Source organism: Humulus lupulus, chromosome X, assembly GCF_963169125.1.
Source record: "Humulus lupulus chromosome X, drHumLupu1.1, whole genome shotgun sequence".
Taxonomy (NCBI): Eukaryota; Viridiplantae; Streptophyta; class Magnoliopsida; order Rosales; family Cannabaceae; genus Humulus; species Humulus lupulus.
In genome coordinates this window covers 212,214,576-212,225,957 of record NC_084802.1, presented here as the reverse complement: position 1 = coordinate 212,225,957, position 11,382 = coordinate 212,214,576, and the positions used below count along the sequence as shown (strand labels likewise).

The window sequence follows — 11,382 nt, the reverse complement described above, 5'->3', positions numbered from 1 at the left end:
AGAAATCCCAACAGAAAACCAGAACTAAAACAGAGCAAGGCAGGGATTTTAATAGCTAGAAACTTACCTCAAGCTCATATTATAATGCTCTTCAATGGTGGAACACACTACCAAACTCCCAAGGCTTACTTCCCAAGTTTGAATCCTCAAGAATGGCTCAAAAATTTCAAAGAAAACAGAGGAGAAATGGTACGGGAGAAGCTTCAGAAAATGCTCTATTTTCACTACTTTTCTACAGCCTTCAATGGCTTATATCTATCCTAGGGGTGAAAAGACCAAAATACCCCTAGGTCAATTAAGGGTTTCTAAAGGCTCCCAAGGGAAAAATTGGTATTTCCCACCTATCTCGTTAATCATAATCAACGCTCTCCAATTCCCGCTATTCTTGATATTCTCAAACACCAATAATTCATATCCCGTTACCCCTTTAATTCCCGGCAACACTCTAATCATTAAAATCATCCCGAGACTCATCCCGAGCCCCGAACTTAAACCTGTTATGACTAGACCGCTAATTAATATTCCAAAGATCGTCTCATGCTGAATAGCTCGAACAAAACCACATTATAATGTGGTCCCAACAATATGTCACCAACATGCATACAAATATACAATTACGCCCTCAACGGGCCGAATCACCAAAACACCCCTGTAATTAAGTGTGGACCCACATGCATGCATTTAACATCATATTATAATATAATTCACATAAACATGCATATTATCATTTAATGGCATAATAAACAGTTATGGCCCTCCCGGCCTACTAATCCAGCTATTAAACTGCATTAGGGATTTCGGGGCATTACACATGTTATATCTCTTCTATATAATAAGTGTGTAGATAACGGAAATTCTTGATTTTGATGGTTTTTTATTTTTTTCCGTTAATTTTAACGAAATATTCTTATATATAACATAATAATTAAAAAATAATAAAAATAAATATATGTTTGAATAAGCATGCTTATAACTTTAAAATCAAGGAAACGTGTATTGCACAATATTTTTACTTAATATATATATATATATAATGAGAGAGAGAGAGAGATGAATTCTCCTATAGGGGCTTCACTTTAAGCCCTACCGGTCGGGCTCTTAGTGTTCTCGACCCATGAACAGTTTTCGACGCGATTTTTTTATGACCGTGTATATTGTAGCTATTTAAAACATCCTGCAAATTTTCAGAAAATTCTGAATAATTTACATTACCGAAAACTAAGTTCAAACATGTTGTTGCACGCGTGATTAATTTTTTTTTATGCGCGTGGAAAGCAACATGTTTGAATCTAGTTTTCGGTATTGTAAACTATTCCGAATTTTCTGAAAATTTGCAGGATGCTCTAAATAACTACAATATACACGGTCATAAGAAAAAATCGCGCTGAAAACTATTCACGGGTCGAGAAACACTGAGAGCCCTACCAATAGGGCTTAAAGTGAAACCCCTATAAAAGAATTGTCATATATATATATATACGAAATGATTATAGTGTACCCGAAAATTTTCTTAAATTTGGTAGGGAATACTAAAATTTAAGGTAATTTACTATTTAAATTAATAAAAAATTAATATACAAATACAATGCACTAAATATATGAATGTGAATAATTAGATATATCAACTCTTATAATGTATATTAAATGATTTACATTATTAAGTTCTTATATCACTTTTTATATAGTTTATTAATTAGTTGGGGTTTACTAGTAAACAACCAAATTATATATTTTAAAAAAAAAATAATAGTAATATAAATTCATCACTTATGATGTAATTGGAAAACTATTTAGCGCGTGTTTTGAAACAACTGTATCATTACTAGGCTGTGTATGAGTAATTACACTATATGTTAAAATACAAAGTATGTTTGGATATCAAGTGGTAATTACTTATGAATTTCTATTGTTATGTTTGACAAAATATATAGTAATTACATAGAAAAATAATATTATGTAATAAATACTATTTAAAATTGATTTTAATTAGTAATTACACAGTGTAATTATACCAAATTCTCATGGAAGACTATGCGAATTGAAGAGTGTAATTGAGACCCCTTAATTACCTCTAATTACATATATAGTTAGTGTATAATTATATGGTCAGAAAAATACGACAAATCAAGTAATTACTCCGAATTACACTCAATTCTAATTATTGGGTGACTTTCCAAACCCACTAGTAATAATTGAAATTGGATATAATTAGCTAGAATTACTAGGTGGGACAAGTTTGTTTAACTAAGAATTAATTGATGTGACTACACCAAAAGTAATTACATTGAGATTCTATAATTGGGAGTAATTGAAGACTTCAATTATAATCTTCAATTCTCATGCCTATAAGAATAAATTGATGTAACTACACCAAAAGTAATATTAATTATCAAATATAATTTTTTTTTCTTTCAAATGATAATATTTTATTAGAAAATTATTCGTATTTTTTTTTACTATATTCTAGATTTTTTTGGCAAAAATATTTTTCTTCTGTTCAACATTGATATAAATATTTTTTTGTGAAGTGGTTATAAAATATTGTAAAAAATCTTTATTAAACTTTATGTTTATATTATTATTTTTTTACCGAAAATATAATTTCAAGCAAAGAGTAAAATAAAAAATTAACACACCAATGCTAATCTATATGTTTATTACTTTTTATTTAGGTATGGTTGAATGTATTTGAACAATAAAATGATATATACTTGAATTTTTAATTGACATAGGCATGAAGAATTCCTAAACATGTAACTTATGAGTTTAAATATTCTAAGTTGATAAAAATTATTTATTTTTTTCCACTAAATATCATTAATTAATTTTAGATATTAATTATCACACAGTATTTATTTTATTATATAATTGCTATTTGTCTTATTAACACGACAAAGAAAATTTAAATATAATTACTATTTGACATCCAAACAATATAAATTGTGTAATTACTAACTTCCAAACACGCCCTTAGAGAAGAGTCAATTGTGAGTTAATGACTATAATTATATTATAGAATTAAATAAGAAAATCAATTAAACCACAATTTAGTTAAATACGAAAATAAGGAAGATAGGGTAGATAACACGTGATACGAAGACGACAATGCGTCATTAAAAGGCAATAAGTTATATTAAAACGACAATATAATTCAAACAATGTAACGTCGCAACCACAAGAATTTATTACAAGAGTGACGCTAAAATGACAATTACGAGGGATGCTCGACGCTTGTTTTTTTTTTTTTTAAAATTATGATATATTTATGGATGTAAAAAATGCATCAGACTAGAAATATAATTTTGATAACGGCAATGTGTATTTATTAGGAAAACGTAAGAGCGACTTTAAAGACAAAGTTGATATTCGAAACATCCAAGAAATGACATGATATTGAAAAACGTTAAGAGGTTGATTGGTTTGTGATTGAAAAATTATATTTTCTAAAAAAATGAATTTCACTAATATATTTTAATTTGGTACATGTGAAAACTTTTTTATTAAAATGTGAATGGTTGTATAATTTTAAAATGGAATATGAAAACATGTCCATACCTTTTTAAAAAAAAAACATGAAACTCTAGCTTTTATTTTCTTAGCTTAAAATTTAGACACATAATGTGATTTAATTTTTGAAAACCCTCAATCAAATCACACCCTAAAGTACATTAGATTAGATGAGTGATGTATACACAAAAACATTACCCATATCTATGTCACAACAACAAGTCATTTATCATTACTCAAAACGGGTCATTTACTCCACACACACGAGTCATAAATAATATTGGCGTGTATATATTAACTTAATATGTCATGACTCATGCATATACATCCAAAACAGTGAAAAGCCGATATTAAAATGAAAACAGCTATTATTTATGAAACAGTCTTAATTTTTATAAATGCTACTTACCAGACTCAGACTGTGCGCATATATAATATATATATATATATATTTATATTATATTTATTATGTAGATTTATTGCTGCCGATTCCTTTATTTATGGTAGGGGCCAGACTGCTTGAACATGTATATATATATATATATATATATAGAGGGACGCTTTAGTGTAGGGACTTCAAAAAAAAAAGTCCATTGGTGTGGTTTTTGTGTAATTTCGATATAGAAAACAGTTTTTGGTGTGATTTTTTATAATCATCTGCAATTAGATTATTTGTAAATTTTTATCCATATGAAAAACAATATATTTGAATTTAGTTTTAAATTATTCAGAATTTTTTAAAAATTTATAATATAATACATTAAATAACTACAAAATATATTATCATACAAAAAATTAGAGCAAAAATTATTCACTGTCACCGACGGAGTTCTTTTTTGAAGTCTCTACAATAAATTTTTTACATATATATATATATATATATATATAGAGAGAGAGAGAGAGAGAGATGGGGGTTACATATTTCATATAAAGAGAAAGAAAGAATAATATTATGGTAAATTTATTATAGAGGTTGGAGGAGGAGGGTTGGTATAGATTAATGCAATGCCCTTGGGTTGTGGGTTTTGGTGGCCTCTGTAGGCCATTTAATGCTTCTGAAAAAGCTTCTCATTTCTCCTTCTTTCTATTTAATTCCATTCAATTGAAATATTCCGAGACATTCCCCATTTTTGTAACCACCTCTACATACCTTATTTTCTTCTATTCTCAATTCCCTCATCAACATCATTATATATATCTGGCTCTGCTCTTCTTCCTTTCTAGTTCTCTTCTCTCTTCCAGATATATGTACAGATCAAGTCGTATATATAGCATGTTTTACTTAGTAGTTTGAAAGAGTTACCGTGATGTTGGCTCTGTTCACTCAGAGAGTTATATGTATATATATGTATATATGTGGGTTTATTAGGTTGTGCTTTCTGATTGAGCCGTGCCAATATCTCGGTTGTCTTTCATTTCTCTCATGCCATGCCTATCAACTCAGTATCGAACGAGTCTCTCCTGTGAGGTTTGTATCTTTGATTTCTATAAATCTATTGTTTTTTTTTGTTTTGAAAATTATAGTTCTGTAAACTCTCTTGAAGTGATGATCCCTAATAACCCTAACTAACACCATCTTTCTGGGCAATATATATATATGTGCGTGTGTGTGTGTGTTTATATCTTATATAACATATTGTGAAAAAGTGTAACGTTCATGCTCAGAGATAGAATTGTATATATTGTGCCACCATAAATGTGAAAGAATGAATAGTAATTGGTTACTTTGAAGAAATTTTCCGTGAGGGGTATGGTTTATCAGATCAGATCTCCTATAAAGAAAGCTCAAAAAGGTGTGGATTCTAAATTACAATCGAACCTTCATAATTCGGTTGGTTTTTTGGTTTTTCTCTTGGGTAATTAACTTCATATATATATATATATATATATTTGCAGGTTTGCAAGTAATCGAAGTTGGTGTGAGCATAGGAGTGAAATTCCTTCAGTTTCTCTTCTGTTTTTTGTTTTGTTTATTATTGTTTATTATATATATATATATATATATATAGAGAGAGAGAGAGAGAGAGATAACACAAAGTAGATAAAGAGATGTCTTTATCATAGTTTTGTTAATTTTGGGAATCAAGCATTCTATGTGTTCTTTAATAGGATGAGAATTTATGTATTTGACACTATCTTGGCCATGCCTACTCTAATCACACTTTATATCTTGGTATATAAATTTTTATACAAAAATAACCCTTAATAAATTACAATATAGTACAAAGTGGTAAAAGAATGTTTCAAAGTACTATTTAAACTTTTTGGGAATGTTAACCAAACAAGTGAAAATGTTTTTGGAATGTTGAACTCCAAAATTCCAACATTACTTAAAAAAAAATATTACAGTTTTGGATTGGTGCTCTAGATTGATGCTGTCATGAAGTTATATATGTTTTAACTTAGTTCTTCTATTCACACTGCAAACGTTCATAATGATTACTCTTATTGAGTTTAAAGTTCTCCGATGCTTAAGCCTATAATCATCTCAGAGTTTGTTGTTATTTTTATATATTATAAATTTGGGTTTAACGGAAATTATTGTTCTTCGTTAGATTTAATACTTTGTTTTATTGTTTTATAACAACGTTAGTTTTAAAATTATCTAAATAAAGTAAATAAATTAAAAAAAAACTGATAAGTAATAAAGTCATATAACTATGATAAATAAATTAAAAAAAATAAAAAGTAATAAATTAGTAATAATAATTTATCCTCACATATTTTAAAATTCTATATTAAATTATTTAGATTACTCAATCAATTATGTTTTCAAAATTATAACAAAAAAATATTTATGTACTTAAATTTTTTTTATTAACTATTTATTTTTTCATTTAACGTATTTGGTTTATTTTTTTCTTTTTGCTGGAGAATTGCCCCTGATTAGGGGCACTAATCATTGAATAAAAAGAAAACCTCAACATCCAAATGAAAAAAAACATAACTTCTTACTGCCAATGAAAAATGCAGCAAGGCACGCTATATCACAAAACGAAACAACTTGACAACACAAAGCATCTTAATTGGGGAATGAAATAAGATATAAATATATATATTTTCTTATTTTGTCGTATGTTTTTTTGAATGAGAAATTATTTATATTAATTATTCTACCCATTAATTAAATAATATATATTTATATATAACTTATTGTTGAGTTTTAAAATTTTAAATTAAAACTAAAATGCACCATATATTTATATATGAAAAAAATGTGTATTTAAAGAATTTTTGGTTTAACCGTTCTTTATTTTATTTTAAAACTATAGATAATATTTTAGTTTATTTTTAAAAAAATATGTTTTATGCCATTCTTGTATAATGTATGATATTATTTATTTAAAATTTATATAAAAATAAATTAATATATTTTTTAAATAAAACTAAATAAATAAATGGGGAATGCACGTTACTTATATTATTATGTAAATGACTTGTTTCTATGCTTACATGGAGTAAGGCAGCAGTGGAAACTCGTCTAGAGAGAGTAAAAGACTTTAAGTGTCAACAAGATTTGCTTCATTCTTGATGCGGACAAGTAGGTTTTGGTGTTCTTGGGAGAAGTTTGATAGGAGTTTGCGTGATATATATTTTAAAAAGCCACTACTTTTGACTTGGGTTGGACTACGAGACCCATATATTATCAAATTGAAGCTTTTTCATAGAGCCTGAAACACACCACAACCCAGTTTAAAGCCTAATAAACTTTATTATTTGAGACAACTTTAATAGTCTAAATTTTTTTGTTTGGTTTTTTTGTAATTTTAAAATTTCATTGCTCTAGGATTTTGGGGAACATTATTTATTCATCATTATAGTTGTTTAAGGCAGTTTTTGCCTGTTTGATAATTGAAACTTTGCGTTTTTTCCCCAAATTTTGTAGTTTCTATTGAAAGTTTGAATTTCTATGCCTAGTTCTAGGCAGTCTTAAGATTCATAAGGGTTTTGGAAAATCTTTTGTTGGCAATTAATACATGATTCAATAGCTCATGATGATAATTGTCCTTTGGTTTTCATATCTTCCGCTGTATCAATTCTAATATATCTATGTTCTATAATTTCAAGGTTAAATGATTTTTTTTTAAGGAACGGAAATGTTCAATAAAAAAAGCATTAAAGTTGGGAACCACAAGAGGGGTACCCTCCCCTTGGAGAAAATTGGCTTCACAGCTAGAAACTCTAGCTTGTTTTGCCATACCATCTTCTAAGGCATTGTCCTTTCTATTAACGAACTTAACACAACAGTAATCAAAACTAGTAATTAAACTAATAACTTCTGCATAATTACTACTACTTGTCCACTCTGGAGCCACAGTTGATGCCTTCACGACATTTACCAAAACCAAGCAGTCCGAGAACACTGCTATTTGTCTCCACCCTTTCTCTCTTGCCCAATTTAGAGCCATGGCCATAGCCAAGATCTCCCCTTGCAATGCATTAGTTGCTTTTCGTCTTTCCGTTTTTGCAGTCCACGTCCTGGATTGTTATATTCCATAGCTATAGCTCCACAACCAGCCCCATTGTCTTTTACTACTACATCTATAAAAATTGCAGCCTCAACATGATGATCAAGGACGAGATCACTTGATTTTTTCCCCTCACTTTGGACTGGCTGTATTTCGCCTGAAGTGAGCTTCGAGAATTCATAGACCTTTTTCTGGATTAAAATGGCAGCCTCATTAATACATGGTTCCTTGCCGTAAATATGAACCATGTTCCGCATCTTCCATATTATGTCAAAAGTGTACGCTACTAACAAGATTATACCACCTCTATCCCTTCTTGATTGAGTTTCAAACATGCCCTTAATATCTCCATTTAAAGTGTCCCCTTACCTGTCATGTGTCCTTACATTTTTGGTGTAACACCCTACTCCCTTAGAGTCGTTACTAAGTGAGTTTAAAACGTGCAATTAACTCGCTAATCGAGGTTTAAAGTTAAAAATGTAGCTAAACCGTAATAAAAGTCATATAACTTGAAAATGTAACCATTCATTGAAATTATAAAAAGTTTTACATTTGGGATCTCAAAATACCGTTTAGAAATATTTACAACTCAAAATATGATTAAAGTCGACTAAACGACAAAATTTGGTTTAATACAAACATCTCCCAAAAAAATACCCCTGGTTGTGGCAGCCACGCAGGCCAAACATGTACACATCGCTTCACGCTCTCCGTACTCATGGTTGGTTGACCTTCCCCTTTCCCTAGCCCTTACCTACACCACAGAGCACCCGTGAGTTGAAGCCCAGCAAGAAAACTCCACACAAGCAATCAACATATCCATATCTATCAATTAGCATATAATAAAACCGTCAACAGGCTAAACACATAACGACCATGCCATCCCAGGTGCTTTACCAGGCCCTGGGTTCGCAGTCTACATTGTGAGGATATCCCAGGTATCCTATAGGGGTCTCACCCTGGCAACTCGCACTCCGCGTGCTTAACACTGCACCTGGCCCCTTGTCGTACTCGGCCTTTGCCGTTCCCGGCCCTCGCCGTTCTCGACCCTTGCCGTTCATTCACAAATATGCACACATAGCATAATTTAACAAATACTTAAACATACATAAACATAAACAATGGGGCTACATTGTAATGCCCTAAAATCCCTAATGCGGTTTAATGGTTGGATTAGTAGGCCGGGAGGACCATAATTGATTTATTATGCCATTAAATGATTACGTGCATGTTTATGTGAATTATATTATAATATGATGTTAAATGCATGCATGTGGGTCCACATATCATCATAGGGGCATTTTAGTAATTTGGCCCATTAAGGGCGTAATTGTGTATTTTCATGCATGTTGATGAACTATTGTTGAGGCCACATCATAATGTGGATTTGTTCGAGCCATTCGGCATGAGACGATCTTTGAGTGCAAATTAGCGGTTTAGTCATAACGGGATTAAGTTCGGGGCTCGGGGTGAGTCTCGGGGTAAGTCTCGGGGTAAATTGGTTATTAGAGCGTTGCCGGGAATTAAAGGGTAACATGATATGAATTATTGGTATTTGAGAATTTTGAGAATAACGAGAACTGGAGGGTGTTAATTATGATTAACGAAATATGCAGGAAATGACAATTTTACCCTTGGGAGCCTTTAGAAAACTTTAAATGACCTAGGGGAAAAAATGTCATTTCACCTTAAGATTGATACAAGCCATTGAAGGCTGTAGAATTTGGCTACAATAGAGCATAGAAAACATTCCTCCCGTACATCTTTTCTTCTCCTTTTTCCTTTGGATTTTTGAGCTGTTCTTGAGGATTCAAGCTAGGGAAGTGGATCTTGAGGGCTTAGGATTGTGTTCCACCATTGAAGAAAATCCTAAACTGGGCTTGAGGTAAGTTTCTAGCCATTAAAACTCTAGCTTTGCTCTATTTTTGGTTTGGTTTTCAACTTGGATTTCTAGATTGGTCAAAGGGAATTGATGGGAGTTTTTGGCTAGGGTTACTTGGGTTGTGATGCCTAGGACATATGTAGATGGTTTTTGGGTTCATTTAGGACTAAAAATGAGGTTTGGAAGATTTAGGTTCAGGTTGGAAATGGTGGAGTCAAAGGGGGAAGTTTCAGGGCCATTTCTAGTTGTGTGTAGCGCTGTAGCGTTAGCTCCCACAAGTGGGCGCTACAGCGCTACTTAGGGAGGATTCTGGTCTATCTTGGGTGTTGGGGCGCTAGGGGGTAGCGCTACAGCGCTACCCTGTTCCATCAGATTCCTGTTTTGGGCATTTTAAGGGTTTTTGGCTCGGGGTGTCAATTCCTAAGGCTTGGGATTGAATCTACTCACCGTTTGGGTACAATTCGGGATCCCGGGAGTGAGGTTTATGTCAAGACCCTTTCATTGTTGATTTTCATTGATGGAGGTTATAATTGGTTATGACTAGGTAATCGCTAAGGAATCAAAAGGTCGATCGTTAAGGGTCGTTCTTTTACTATTTCTCGCTCGAACCAGAGGTAAGAAAACTGCACCCCATATGTGACATGCATGGTTATTATTGTGGCATGTTGAGTGTTTAAATGTGGACATTGATTGTATATCAAATGCTTAGAAAATCTTGCTCACTTGTGCGTGGAACTGACTAAATAGTCAGAATTGGCAATGGTGTTAGTATTAACTGTGAAGCCGCGACTCACTAGTAAAGTTCGACAGTAGTACTGAGCACTGGTCACCTGGTATTGACTAATAAATCAAGAACGGTGTTAGCGTGTTTAACGTAAGCTGACAAAGATTAGATCTAATCGACATCTGCATTGAATGACTCAAATGAGCATTAATGTCGGACCGACCTCAAGTTCGATGAAAACTAAAAGCGCTTGTCTAGCTTATGGCTAGTCACTTAGAGCCAGGGCCAGAGGGTTTCTTTAGTTTTGTCTTACTTAATTTAAGTCTCTTAAGTTACTTCCAAGGCTCGGGGTACCAAAAACGTCCCCGAGGGCAAAATGGTAAATTTCCCTGATATTCCCTCCTAAACGTTCTAACTTCAAATATATCTCCAAATATTTATTTTCATAACCCGATAACCCAATAAAATGTCTAATGCTCGAAATACCCCTCGATTCGCCCCGAGTCGGGTAATCGACCCCGTTATGACTTTCTACTAAACCGCTCCCTAAGACTGTCTCGAATCGTGCAACACAAATATAACATTTATGCCCTCAACAGACTAAAATAACAAACATGCCCCTAATAACCAAATGGGGCCCACATGCATATTTAATTCACCTAAACATGCATTTCTAATCACATACTCACCAAATTCACATATTAATATAATAAATCACTTATTGCCTTCCAGGCACGCTAATCAAGGCCCTAAGCCTTATTAGCAAATTTGGGACGCTAACTGTTATACCCAAAAATTGG

The 11,382-nt window shown here is 32.0% G+C and overlaps 1 long non-coding RNA gene across 1 annotated transcript; it reads left to right on the top strand.

Annotated features, from left to right (window-relative positions):
• The first annotated feature begins 4,572 nt into the window (after nt 1-4,572).
• LOC133804201 (uncharacterized) lies at nt 4,573-5,632 on the top strand. Its single transcript, XR_009878355.1, has 2 exons — nt 4,573-5,300; nt 5,404-5,632. It is a non-coding gene; the product is annotated as an uncharacterized LOC133804201 (long non-coding RNA).
• The last annotated feature ends 5,750 nt before the right edge of the window (nt 5,633-11,382 follow it).